Source organism: Mesoplodon mirus, assembly GCF_964341445.2.
Source record: "Mesoplodon mirus genome assembly, chromosome: 1".
In the NCBI taxonomy this organism is placed as follows: Eukaryota; Metazoa; Chordata; class Mammalia; order Artiodactyla; family Ziphiidae; genus Mesoplodon; species Mesoplodon mirus.
Window position 1 is genome coordinate 3,039,283 of NC_138976.1, and position 12,957 is coordinate 3,052,239.

Consider the following 12,957-nt stretch of genomic DNA (forward strand, 5'->3'; position numbering starts at 1 on the left):
CTCTTTCCCTCCCTCCCTCCTTCCCTCCCTCCTTCCCTCTTTCCCTCCCTCCCTCCCTCTGTCCTTCCCTCCCTCCTTCCCTCCTTCCCTCCCTCCCTCCCTCCGTCCTTCCCTCCCTCCTTCCCTCCTTCCCTCCCTCCCTCCCTCCGTCCTTCCCTCCCTCCCTCCGTCCTTCCCTCCCTCCTTCCCTCCTTCCCTCCCTCCCTCCCTCCATCATTCCCTCCCTTCCTCCCTCCCTCCCTCCCTCCCTCCCTTCCCTCCCTCCGTCCTTCCCTCCCTTCCTCCCTCCCTCCCTCCTCCCCTCCATCCCTCCCTTCCTCCCTCCCTCCCTCCTCCCCTCCCTCCCTCCCTTCCTCCCTCCCTCCTTCCCTCCCTCCGTCCTTCCCTCCCTTCCTCCCTCCCTCCTCCCCTCCCTCCCACCCTCCCTCCTTCCCTCCCTCCGTCCCTCCCTCCCTCCCTCCCTCCCTCCCTTCCCTCCCTCCGTCCTTCCCTCCCTTCCTCCCTCCCTCCCTCCTCCCCTCCCTCCCTCCCTCCCTCCTTCCCTCCCTCCCTTCCCTCCTCCCCTCCCTCCCTCCCTCCGTCCTTCCCTCCCTCCCTCCCTCCCTCCCTCCATCCTTCCCTCCCTCCCTCCCTTCCTCCCTCCCTCCCTCCTTCCCTCCCTCCCTCCTTCCCTCCCTCTTTCCCTCCCTCCCTCCCTCCGTCCCTCCCTCCGTCCCTCCCTCCCTCCTTCCCTCCTTCCCTCCCTCCCTTCCTCCCTCCCTCCCTCCTTCCCTCCCTCCTTCCCTCCCTCCCTCCCTCCTTCCCTCCCTCCTTCCCTCCCTCCCTTCCTCCCTTCCTCCCTCCCTTCCTTCCCTCCCTCCCTCCCTCCGTCCCTCCCTCCCTCCTTCCCCCCTCCCTTCCTCCCTCCCTCCCTCCTTCCCTCCCTCCTTCCCTCCCTCCTTCCCTCCCTCCCTCCCTCCCTCCCCCCTCCCTTCCTCCGTTCCTTCCTTCCTTCTTTCCTCCCTCTCCCCATCCCCTCTATCAGAAGATTTAAAAGAACAGGTTTTCAGGAACCTCCTGTTGGATTCTACTAAAAAACATCACAGGAAACACTGGCACAACTTATAAGATCAAGGGTTTTGTAGTCATCATGAAATAAGTGAGGCTGCTGATAGTTTTGGTTGAAGCTGTCTGAACTGTGGCATCTCTGTGAGTCTCAACCCATATGGCAGATCTGGACTGGCCTGGGTTAGGTCCCAGCGGGGGGAGTTGGTAAGTTCAGGTGCCCCTCGCACTTCCTTTTTCTCTCCATTAGCAGGTTTTGCCCTGACGTCCCTCCTTCCACACCTGTCCTCCTTACTGCCAACACGTCCCTGTGGAAGGCTTCTTGCCTGGAATGTGGCTTCAGAAGTGGTTTCCACCTTCTGTCCAGGCAGGGCAGCTCTGAGCGCCCCCGCCCCAGTTGGGTCAGGCCCTAAACTGATGACACTGCATCCCACACACCCTAAGCAGCCCCTTGAGTCAAACATCTATGGTGCAGAGGAAACAGATCTGGACAGGGGTCAGAGCTGTGGCCCAGGCAGTGTGACCTCAACATCACCATGTAACCTCAACCAGAGCCCTCTCCTGGGCCTCGGTGTCCTGAGGCTCATGAAGGATCTGGCCAGAGGATTGAGGGGTCAGCCCTGACAGCTCCCACAGGCCACGGCTGTGGTCTTGGAGCTACGTGGTGCCCGAGCTACCTTTCCTGGCCCTCAGAGATACCCTTCTTCTCTGTATACCTCCAGATATCTGGGGGGCTGGGTTGCAGGACCCTTGTCTTGGGATTGATATGGGGTGGGCACTAATCCACCTCCACTTCATGTCAAGGAATTGAGTGAGGATGGGACAAACACCAGGATCTTGGTGGCCCTGGACAGATTGTTTCCAAAGTCAGGCATTTCATTAAATTTTGTGACATTATTAGCTCCCTAGAGCACGGGGTCACCCCAGCCAACCCTAAGCCCAAGGAGTGGGTTTAGTCTGCTTGATTGATAGTTAAATAAATAAATGTAAACACACACACACACACACACACACACACACACACTCCAAAAGTCTTGTTTGTAGTTACTGAGTCCAAATATTCAACCTATGGCTATTTTCTTTGGTGGAACCGTTAATAAAGGTCACATTTAGAAACCAAAGCTGACTCTGATCAGTTGAGGTTGACATTTTAAACAGCTACCCTAAAGTAACAGAGTCAATTGTCACCACACTAATGTGCTTTAGTACATCTGTTGATTCCATGCTGGGTTCCTACACAGACACAGAGGTTGTTGACTGCTTGAAGGCTTAACAAAGGATTGCACGCTTTTCAAGAAAAAAGTTTACTTTTGAAATGTTAGGATATAGGAAATTCATAAAGCATTTTGGCAAAAGACAAAACAAAATGAACAAACAACAATCTGGAGGACATTATTCATTCAAAGAAAATACAGGAGGAAAGGCAAAGATGATTGAGGAACCGAAGCATCACTCGGGTGACTGTCACAGTGTCACTGTCTCAGTGCACATCAAGGTGACCGAGATACCCATGTTTTTAGAATGCAAGGTGAGTGAGAAACGGGGAAGACGCTCGCCGAAAGGGAAACGAGAGTCTGTAAATAAAGACCTCACTGAAAGTGACAAACCACATTTTCCAAAAGACAAAAAGAAAACTAGAAGTAGACACTTAATGAAAGAGGCAGGAGGAATGAAGCAGTCCTTCAGTCAGGATGATGGCCGGTGCTGGCGGCACTCAGCATCCGGCCCAGAGCCTGCGCGTATGCGTGTTTATGCAACAAATCGCCTTTAGCAGTGAGAAGGGATGCTCAGAATGACAGGATACCATACCCTGGTCCTCCACGAGCTTCTGCAGGTCGAGAAGATGGACAAGGACACCTGTCGGTGAAATCAGCCTGACCTGGATTTCCGGCAACTTAGAGTGTCAGGGGCTGTCAGGCGCTTAGAGCCTCCCAGCCCGTGTGTCACAATGTGGGTGACATTTCCACAGGTCCACGGTGAGCAAACTAAACAAGGACAGCTTTTCTTCATAAAGCTCTGTTTACTCCATGTTCAGCAGTGTCCTTTATTCTATTGTCATGAGATAGAGGTGACATTAAATCGTGTTTAAAAGTTGGCTACTTGGGCTTCCCTGGGGGCACAGTGGTTGAGAGTCCGCCTGCCGATGCAGGGGACATGGGTTCGTGCCCCGGTCCGGGAAGATCCCACATGCCACAGAGCAGCTGGGCCCGTGAGTCATGGCCGCTGAGCCTGCGCGTCCGGAGCCTGTGCTCCGCAACGGGAGAGGCCACAGCAGTGAGAGGCCCGCGTACCGAAAAAAAAAAAAAAAAGAAAGTTGGCTACTGCTAGGTTCTGATTTTTTTAAAAATTTTACTGATGGATAAAATTCCCAAACCTGGTAGTCCCCAAGCTGAGCGTGAGTGCCGTGAGGCCGCAGGAGGGGTGGGGATGCTCCAGGGACAAGAGGGTGCTGCGGAGGGAGCTAGGATGCCGGGTGTCTCCCGGGATGACCCTGGATCCTCCCTGACTCTTCCTTCTGACCTGGTGGGCGGGGCCCAGGAGCCCCGGAAGGTATTGGTGTTCAGGCTGTGGCGCCTATCCCTTTGGGGCAGTGAACACACTTAGCAGGTGGGGGCCACCCCTGAGAGGAGCCCTGGGCCATGCCTGCCTCATGGACTGGTTTCCTCCTGGCTGCTTTCAGTGCAGTGGACGAGCTCTGTGGCCTCGGCCTCCACAACACTTAGGATGGAGGCCAGCACTCAGAGAGCCTGGCTGGAGGGGTGGAGGCCGGTGGATGCTGGTGGATGGATGAGCACCACTCCCTTGAATTAATTAGATGGGCCTGTCTGGTTTTGGGAGACGTCTGAATAAATGGGCTAGTGTAAACGCGCTCTTCTGGCTTGGAGTGCACGTTGCGGACTTTGGAAAGGTATGTGTCGGTTATTGGAAATTGTCTCCTGGAGATCCTTAAGGGACCAGGCAGCAGAACAGCAAAGGACTGTTTGCTTCTGTGCAAAGAGTCAAGAGAGGCTGTGAGAGGGTGTCCATGTTTTCTCAGACTTTCCAAAGGCTGTTTGGCGGTGGTGCTGATGACATGAATTGCCCATGAGGAAATGGTTTGTTAAGAAGAGGCCCAAGGTTTGCAAAAGCAGAATTAGTGTGGCCCAAATGAGTGTTTGTGGTTTTGTTTTACTTAAAAGCATAGAAGCTCTAGGGGCATAGAACTACAGTAAAGCATCAGAGTTAAAGGCAATGGTTTTGGAATGAGAAATACATCCTCAGGAAGGAAGGATTCGGAGTTTGGGATTAACAGATGAAAAAGCTAGTATCTATAGGATGGATAAACAACAAGGTCCTACTGTAGAGCACAGGGAACTATATTCAATATCCTGTAATAAACCATCATGGAAAAGAATATGAAAAAGTATATATATATACGTATAACTGAGTCACTTTGTGGTACAGCAGAAACTAACACAATGTTGTAAATCAACTTATACTTCAATAAAATTAAAAAAAAAGGAAATACATCCTCTAAATGGCGTTGGGGCTCACCTGTGAGACGGAGCAGCAAGGCCTGTGAGGGGGGTTGCTAGGAGCCCACACGATGCTCATAACTGGACCCGGTGCCCAGGGAGCGGGAGGTGTTGTTTCGGGTGCTGCTCGTGGGATTATTCTTTTCTGCACGAGCGGGTGGCCGTTCATTAAGTACTGGGGTTCCTGAGCCTCTGTTCACCCAGATTCCAAGCCCTGTGATGTGGCTGGCAGGGGCATGATTTTAGACATCATGCTACTTGGGATCATGGTCAAAGAATCCCCGAGAGTCTGGGCGAGGGCGTCGTTTCTGCTCTTTGCCCCAGTGTCTAGCTGGGCTCTCTCGCATGGGGTCCAGGGAGCCCATTAAGATGCCCCTCCTACATCTGGCTGTCTAAACCCGGATGCTCTCCTGAGCATCTTCCCCGCAGCCCCTCAACTCCAGTCCTGTCTCATATTCCCCCTGAGGCTGCTGAAACAGATGACAACCCGAGGAGTTTAAAATAACACACATTGACCTGCTCATGGTGCTGGAGGCCGGAGGTAGAAAATCCGTCTCACTGAGCTAAGATCAAGATGGTCCAGAGGGTTGCTTCCTTCTGGAGGCTCCGGGGAGAATTGTTCCCTTGCCTTTTCCACCTTCTTTGGCTCATGGCCCCTCCTACATCGTTAAACACATCCCTCCGATCTCTGTTTCTGCCCTGCGTCTTCTCCTCTGGCCTCCTGCCTCCCTCTTACAATGACTCTTGTGATGACACTGGGCCCACCTGGACAATCCGAGTAATCTTCCATCTCAACGTCCCTAATCAGATCTGCAGCATTCCTTTTGCAGTATAAGGTGACTTTCACAGGTTCTAGCCACTAGGACGTGGGATATTTGGGGCCATTATCAGCCGACCACATCCACCCACGTAGTTCCTGTCCTCCCGGAGGTTCCCAGGATGGGTGGTGTGGATGAAGCATCTCCCTCTGCCCTTCCACACCCCTGTGTGAGCTGCTGGCCAAAGGCAAGGCCCTGGGGACCCCGCATCCTTCCCTGTGTGCTGGCTCTCTCTTTCACAGGTGCGTCAACTTGGATGCTCCCAGCTAATGCTGGGGGGTGGGGTGAGAGGGGGATGGTCCAGAACACCCTGAGCCTGGCTGTGTGCCCCTCCCCATGCTTCAGCAGCATCCCCTCCCCTTCCTCATCCCAGTGCACCTCTCCACCAGACCTGAGCCATTTGTGCAGACTTGGGGTTGACTTCCATCCTTGACACAGAGCAGGTGTGGATAAAAGATTTGTTCAATGGCATTGAATTGATGGGGTCTTCTGGGCTCTCCCCCTGGCAGTGGGCTTGGGGTTTGGGGGTGTCTGTGGTCAGGTAGCTGCAGGAAATCAAGGAGATGAGCTCTAGAGAAGCCTCTCTGGGACGCCCCTCCAGCCGACCAGGGGGGCAGGGAAGCCGGGGGTGAGTCTCTTCTCTAAGACTCTGCATTGAATCCAGGGCAGGGGTGTGGTCATGACTGATCTGACAGCCCATAGCCAGCTCTGAGCCTGAACACTACAATCACGGACTTGAAGCACAAAGAATGGGTGAGGAGCAGGTGTATGAATTAAATGCAAACCTCAAAGTGCAAGAAGATATCTACAACACGTAAAATTGATACAGGACTTGAATTCAGAATATAGAAAACCTTTGGCAAATCTGTAAGAAAAAGACCCAAATCCCAATTGAAAAGTGGGCAAGAAACTTTGACAGGAACTTCAGAAAAGAGGTTCTTCAGAGAGCTGATAAATCTCTGAAAAAGTGCTTCACCTCACGAGTAATCAGGAAGATGCAGGTTAAAATCACAATGAAAACCATTGTGGTCCATCCATACAATGGACTATTATTCAGCCATAAAAAAGGAATGAAGTACTGATACATGCGACCACATGAGTGAATCTGAAAAACATTATGTTAATTGAAAGGAGCCAGACACCACAGGTCACACATTGTGTGATTCTGTTTCTATGAACTCTCTAGACTAGATAATCTATAGGGACAGAATGCAGATTGGTGGGTGCCAGTGGGGAGGGAGGATGGGAAGAAATGACTTAAGAGTTGAGGAGTTTTACTTTGGAGTGATGGAGATGTTTGGGAACTAGACGGAGGCGGTGGTAGCATGACACTGTAGATGTACCACATGCCATGGAACTGTTCACTGTAAAATGGTTAATTTTATGGTGTGTGCATTTCACTCAATAAATTATTTTTTAAAAAACCACAATCACATACCTGCCAAAAAGGCTCAAATTAAAAACAACCAACAAACCATGTGTTGATAAGAATGTGGAGCAACTGGAACACGCACGCGTGAAAACATGCAACCTTGGCCACTTAGCAGTTCTGCTCCTTGGTACATGCCCAACGGAACTGCGTACACAGGCGTAAGCAAACCCGTGTGCAAGGATGTCCATCCTAGCTGTTTTGTAATACCTCCAAGCTAGAAAAACCCACGTCCATCAAAATAGGATAGGTCAGTGGATGGCCATGTTCTGTAAGAGAATACTGTGTAGCAATGTGGATGAACCACTATTGCCATGTGGACCAATTCGGTTGAAACCGTGAAGTAGAATGCAGAGGGAAAGAACTTTAGGCAGAAATAAAAACAAACACTTGTTGTGTGATTCCGTTTATCTGTAGTTCAAAACAAGCACATTTTATCCCACTGCAATTGAAGGTAGGGCAGTGGTCACCCTTGGTGGGGGCCGGGGAACAGTTTTGGGGGATGGGGGGAGGACTGCTGAGACCCTCATGATGTCTTATGTAGTAGGACCAGCGGGAGCCAGGAAACCATTATGTGACAGCCTTTAGGGAGAGCAGGAGTGAGACAGAAATTGAGTGCTTGGCACAGAACTGGTTCCCTTCCATTTAGACTCATTTGTTTGTTCACTAAATACCCTCAGGGTGGCTAGGACACGCTCAGACCTTATCAGGCACTGGGGAGATACAAATGAAACTGTACGACCCTATTCTCCGAAGCCGAATGTCTGGTGGGGAGATAGTTGGGCAAACAATGACAACAGGTGTGATAACTGTTTTCAAGCAGACAGTAAAAGGGAGCGCAGAAGCAGTAGAAAGCACTAGATCTCTTCTAATCACCAACTAAAGGCTCCCACTGGTTGGGAGATCCACAGGCCTTATGTTTTAACCCCACAATTACCCTCTGAGGTGGCGTCCTCAGCATCCCATGACCAGGAGAGGACAGGGCACTGGGAGAGGGCATGCAGCTGGGACCAGAGCTCTGGAGTGGTGGGGTGGGGCCTGCCTGGCTGGTGGGTCTCAGTGGTATCCTCCCCACTTCAAGCCCGAGACCACCCTGAGTCTCCTGCCTGTGGACCTCTGTTGCCACTTGAGGCCTCTCCTCCTTTGCCGGGGGTGCACTGCTGGCCTTGTCCCGGGCAGCAAAGGCAGACAGAATCCACATCCAGCTGGAACCCTGCCCGAGGCTGCCCTGAGGACTCCAAAAGCTGTTTCTGGACCATGGCCACGCTTGACCCTAGAGGCGCCATCCACCTCTGACCTGTCTTCCTGACCTCTAGGAAGAGGGTGATGGGGCTGGAGCGGATAGACAGTGAGCTGAACGGAGCCTGGGGGGCAGAGGCGTGCCACCTGGCCTGGGCCCGGGTGAGCACGACCATCCAAGCACCGGGGGACTGCACCCCCTGGTCACCGCTAGGGAGAAGGGGCTGTGAGGGGCCTGCTGTGGAGGGGCTGACCTGGGCTAGAGCTAGATGTGGGAGCCTCACTTCACTGAGAGCCCAAGAGGCCACATGTGGTGAATTCTGAGGGGCCGTGGCCCTGCTTCCTCTGTGGGCCCCCTGGGATGTGCAGCTTCTCTGGGAACTGAGGGTCCAGGAGGTCAGGACGCCAGGCCACATGCCACCTGTAGGGCCCTGGCTCCTCCCTGGGGGCCTGAAGCTGATGAGATGGCCAGGAGCAGCACGTGGGGTCACAGGGTGCAGGGTGGGCTTCAAGAGGACCTGAGAGCCGCGTGGTGTGGGTACATTGATGCACATGACGTTTTTCTGGGGGTTGGTCCCAAACGCTTACCATCAGGTCAGGGTGCCCAGTTTTGGTGCCCCCCTCTTTTACAGGTACGCTGAGCTGCAGGTCCTCCCCACCAAGCTAATGCGATCGAGAATGGGGTCCCTGGAGCCAGTGAGGTGGGCGGGAGGTGGGGTTCACTTGGATGGCGTAGCCCAGGGGATGGGGAGCCACAAGGACCCTGCCCCCCACCTCGCTGGCCTATTCTCCCCCAAACAAGACTCTAGTGTTTTCCATTCCCTGCTTGAAAGCCACCCAGGGGTCCCACCAGGCTCCGGCCTCTGTCACTCTTTCTGCACACCCCTCACCTGTGCACGCTGGGCTTGGGGCAGAGCCCACCTCCTTCTGGCCCCTTGGCCGGGACCACCTGTCCTGCTCACCCCTCCTGGTGAAAGCCCCCTCTCCCGAGACGGCACCGGGCTGCTCCCCGGGCTGAGCTGAGAGGGCCCCGCCCTTGACCCTCCTCTGCTGTTGCTGCCTTGAAATCATTCCCACTTGCGGAACACGGGCCCCCATCTTTGCGCTTGCGCTGAGCCCTGCAAATTCCACAGCTGGCCCTGTAGGGTGGGCACGTTTCCTCCCGACCTTGGACGCCCTTGGTATCGCAAAGCAGAGAACGCCTCTTGATGGTGTCACCCCACACAGAGACCCAGGACAGTGCCCGCGCCCAGGGTGGGAGGGCTCAGGTGCAGGCCCCCAGGCGGATGCTGTGTCCTTCCTGGGCTTCTACTGCCACCCAACGCCCGGCCTGACGGCCACCCGTCCCTGAGCGGTCCTGCACTGCGCAGACATTCAGGGGCACGGTCCCCAGGACTCCAGTGGTGCTGTGGGACCCCTGAGCCCAGTTCCTCATCCATGCCCCGAGGCTGTACTCTGTGCTTCAGTGGCAGCAAACGAGTACGCATAGTGGGTGCCCGATAAACTTCCCTCTTCTTGGTCACCACCCTTCCCTGAGAAGGAAGCCCCAGCGAGGGTACTGGCTGTGATCCTGCCCCGACCTCTGACCCTATACCCGGTCCACAGGCTGCTCTGGCCACACTGGCCTTGCTGCTATGCCTGGGGCCTCGCTGGGCCCAGCCGTGAGTCGAGAAAACACCACAGCAAGACTCTTAGGGCTGAGTCCCAGGCCTGGTCCCTCCACCCATTAACCAGCTCTTCCCAAATGGCCTCCTCTTTCTGGACCTCAGTTTTCCAGTCTGTAAAATGGGCACTCAGACAATCTGCTCTCTCTGACTGCTGTGGTTCCAAGGGGGAGGGAGAGAGCTGAGCTGCCAGGGTGGGCCTTCCTGGGGAAGAGACCCCAACCCAGGACAGGCCCCGAGGGCCTTGGCGTTGCCTTCAGTCTCTCTGTCTGGTCTACCAGCTGGTTTTTGGCCACTTTGGGGATACCAGGCACTCACTTAGTTTCTGGGGTGTCAGGGGTAGGAGAGGGGCTAGCAGACACAGTGAACAGCACAGTGAGAAGCCTGGACTCTGGCTTGGGTGACAAAGACAGAGGGCCCGTTCACGGAGGGAGAGCCCACAGGAGAGCACAACATGGGAGAGAAGATTGGGGGCCTGGCTAAGGCCAGTGAAAGGTGGTTTAGGTGGGTCTGCAGGTGCGGAGCTCAGGAGAGGGGCTTGAAGCAGGTAGAGATGGGGACCCAGCACCTGTGCATGCCCTCTGGAGGTCACGGGGTGGTGGTGAAGGCAGAGGACCACCCAAGACTGGGCCCTGAGGGTGTCCAAGGAGACTCCAGGAGCAGACGGAGTCCTGGAGCTCCAGGGGAGCCCATTCCAAGGACCGGGAGTGGCCAGCTGCGTTCAGTGCTCTGGAAAAGAGTGCAAACCCCAGGACAGAGAAGCATCCATCTGCTTGTATCAGTCACGTTGAAAAATTTCTGGATCTTATGAGGCTTTGACATTTTGGGGGCTTTTCGGTGAGACTGTCCCTCCCCAGGGGGGAGCAAATTCCTGGAGACAGCAAGCCACTCCCTGCAAACAGGCCTTTCACATGCAGACCAACAGTCCAGAGCCCACCCCGACCACCTGCCTCTCTAACTCCTACACAAGCCAGGATCCCCAACCCTAAATCTCCAGCCAGGTGGTCGAGAGCCAGAGGTACCCGATGGCCCAGGGCCCACTGGAGTGACTCAAACCCACCAGTGCTGAGCCTGCCTCACCAGGCACTGACCTCAGAAACCACAATGGAGCTTCTGGGCCAAGCTTCCCCTCCTTCCTAGGCTCCGGCCGACCCTGGTGCTTCCCCGTGTGGCCCTGCATGGCCCGGCATGGCTCCTCCCCTTGAAAACTGTAAGTGGTAAACTCTTCTTTGATGCCATAGATCACCCGTGCCCTCCCTTGGTTACCTCTATAAATTCAATCCCGGGTACCATGGTGAAACGCCGCCCACTGTACCCCTCCTGGGTGGTTAAGCTGTGCCTCTTCCCGCCTTGGTTCTCACGGATGCACAGCCCAGAGCCTCTAGCCGAGCGAGCGCTTTCATAAACTGCGCAGATTATGTCCTCGGTGAGAACATGCTGTCTTTCCAACCTCCCTCTGCCCGCTTCCTCCACCCCTGCCGGGGGCCCAGACACTTACTGAGTCTCTCCTGGCTTTTTCCTTAGTCTTTTGGCCAGAAGATGCCCCAGGATAAAGAAGAAATGTATTTACAGTAGCGATATTCAGTCTGGTGGCTTCTGGAATGAGTTAGCCACAGGAGAATTTCTGAGCGGGTTTTTTTTCCAATGTGGAGGCAAGCGGTGGGCGGGCTACCGGTGAGGTTCCTGATGCTCTAGATTCTTCATCCTGAGCCCTCAGCAGAGCCCGCTCCATGGCATGTGTGCCCACGGGATAACGAGCCCTGGGCTTGCAGCCACTGCAGAGCCACTGGGGACCCTGAGTGGAAGGGAGCTGACCCAAAGGGGGCTGCGTTCGGGTCCCTGTAATTGTGTCCCTTCACCCGCTGAATGATCCAGGATCTGAAAGCGAGGTATTTATATCTGTTCCTCAATCAGGCCCCGTAAGACGCCGGGCTGGCGGTGTTCCCCGGCCGCTAATCTGTGGCCGACTGTTCCAACACACTTGGGTTCTTAGAACAAAACAAAACTTCCTTCATTTCAGATGTTCACTAATTTAAACTGGCCCTTGGCCACGGGCTGTGTGTCCCCGCCTTTGTCTGTGGCCGCCTCCCTGCCCCCATCCAGGGCCCCTCTGGCGGGAGGGAGCATAGGCGTCGGCCGTCGTGAGGCCTCGACTCCAGCCTCCGTGGACCAGTGTGTCATAAGAGTCCCACGTCTGCTCTGACTCACTGTGCAAACATCCTCTGCCCTCTGGCCTCGCCGTCCCCCTCCCGTCCGGCCACCAGGCCCCTTGGGTTCCCAGGCCCAGGCCTCAGGGTTCTCTGATGGTGGACACTGACACCCCCGGTGGACAGTGCTGGGTGAGGCACCGGGCCAGCTGGCTGCCTGGTTCTGGAAGCCTCTCTCGACAGTCTGAAGTCCACCCGGGGCCACCTCTGCCGGGGGCTGGCCTTCTCAGGAAAGAAATGGGTCACTTTCTGTCTGCTCTCAGGGCTGGAAAAGGCCTGGCTGTGGGTGAACGTCCACGTTCAAGTCAAGCCGCCTTGTCTTCACACTCTGTACAGCCCCCTGGACCTGTGCCCCCTCCCGTCTTCACCTGGCGGGCCCCTTCTTACTGGGCATCACCCTCCGAGACCCTCACCCTGCAATCCTGCTTTTCCTCTGTGCTAATCCGCATCAGCCTTGTGGTAACTGCTTGCTTTCTGCCCGTCCACTGCCAAGCTCAGGCCCCACCCTCCAGGCACGCCTGGAGCACAGCGGGCCGCTGGTCACTGTTGGATGAATAACTCGGGAAGACCCAATTGTGATAACCTGCTGGCATCTCCCACGCCCTCTTGTCTGCCATCCTCAACTCTCGGGGGCGCAGGCATCTTCGCAGGGACTCTCCCTCCTCCCTCCCTCCTCCCTCCCTCCTCCCTCCCTCCTCCCTCCCTCTCTCCCTCCCTCCCTCTCTCCCTCCCTCCCTCCCTCCCTCTCTCCCTCCCTCCCTCCTCCCTCCCTCTCTCCCTCCATCCCTCCCTCCCTCTCTCCCTCCCTCCCTCCCTGCCTCTTTCCTTCCTTCCTTCCTTCCTTCCTTCCTCTGTCCGTCCATCTCTCTCTTTTTAGGCTGGTTCCCCTAGGGCTCAGCATAATTTAACATGTAAAATGTGCTCCATCAACACGTGTAGAATGACTGGATCAGTGGAGAGGCCTGGCAGGAGCCCCTGTGAGGACTCAGTCTTGCCTTCAGCAAATATACAAGAAGCATCTCCTGAGCACCAGGCTCACGT

At 55.3% G+C, this 12,957-nt stretch overlaps 1 long non-coding RNA gene across 1 annotated transcript; it reads right to left on the reverse strand.

The window, feature by feature from the left end:
* Window positions 1–7,196: 7,196 nt before the first annotated feature.
* LOC309805620 lies at window positions 7,197–10,363 on the reverse strand. Its single transcript, XR_014294275.1, has 2 exons — window positions 10,278–10,363; window positions 7,197–7,388 (listed from the first exon to the last, which is right to left on the reverse strand). It is a non-coding gene; the product is annotated as an uncharacterized lncRNA (long non-coding RNA).
* Between the last annotated feature and the right edge of the window lie 2,594 nt (window positions 10,364–12,957).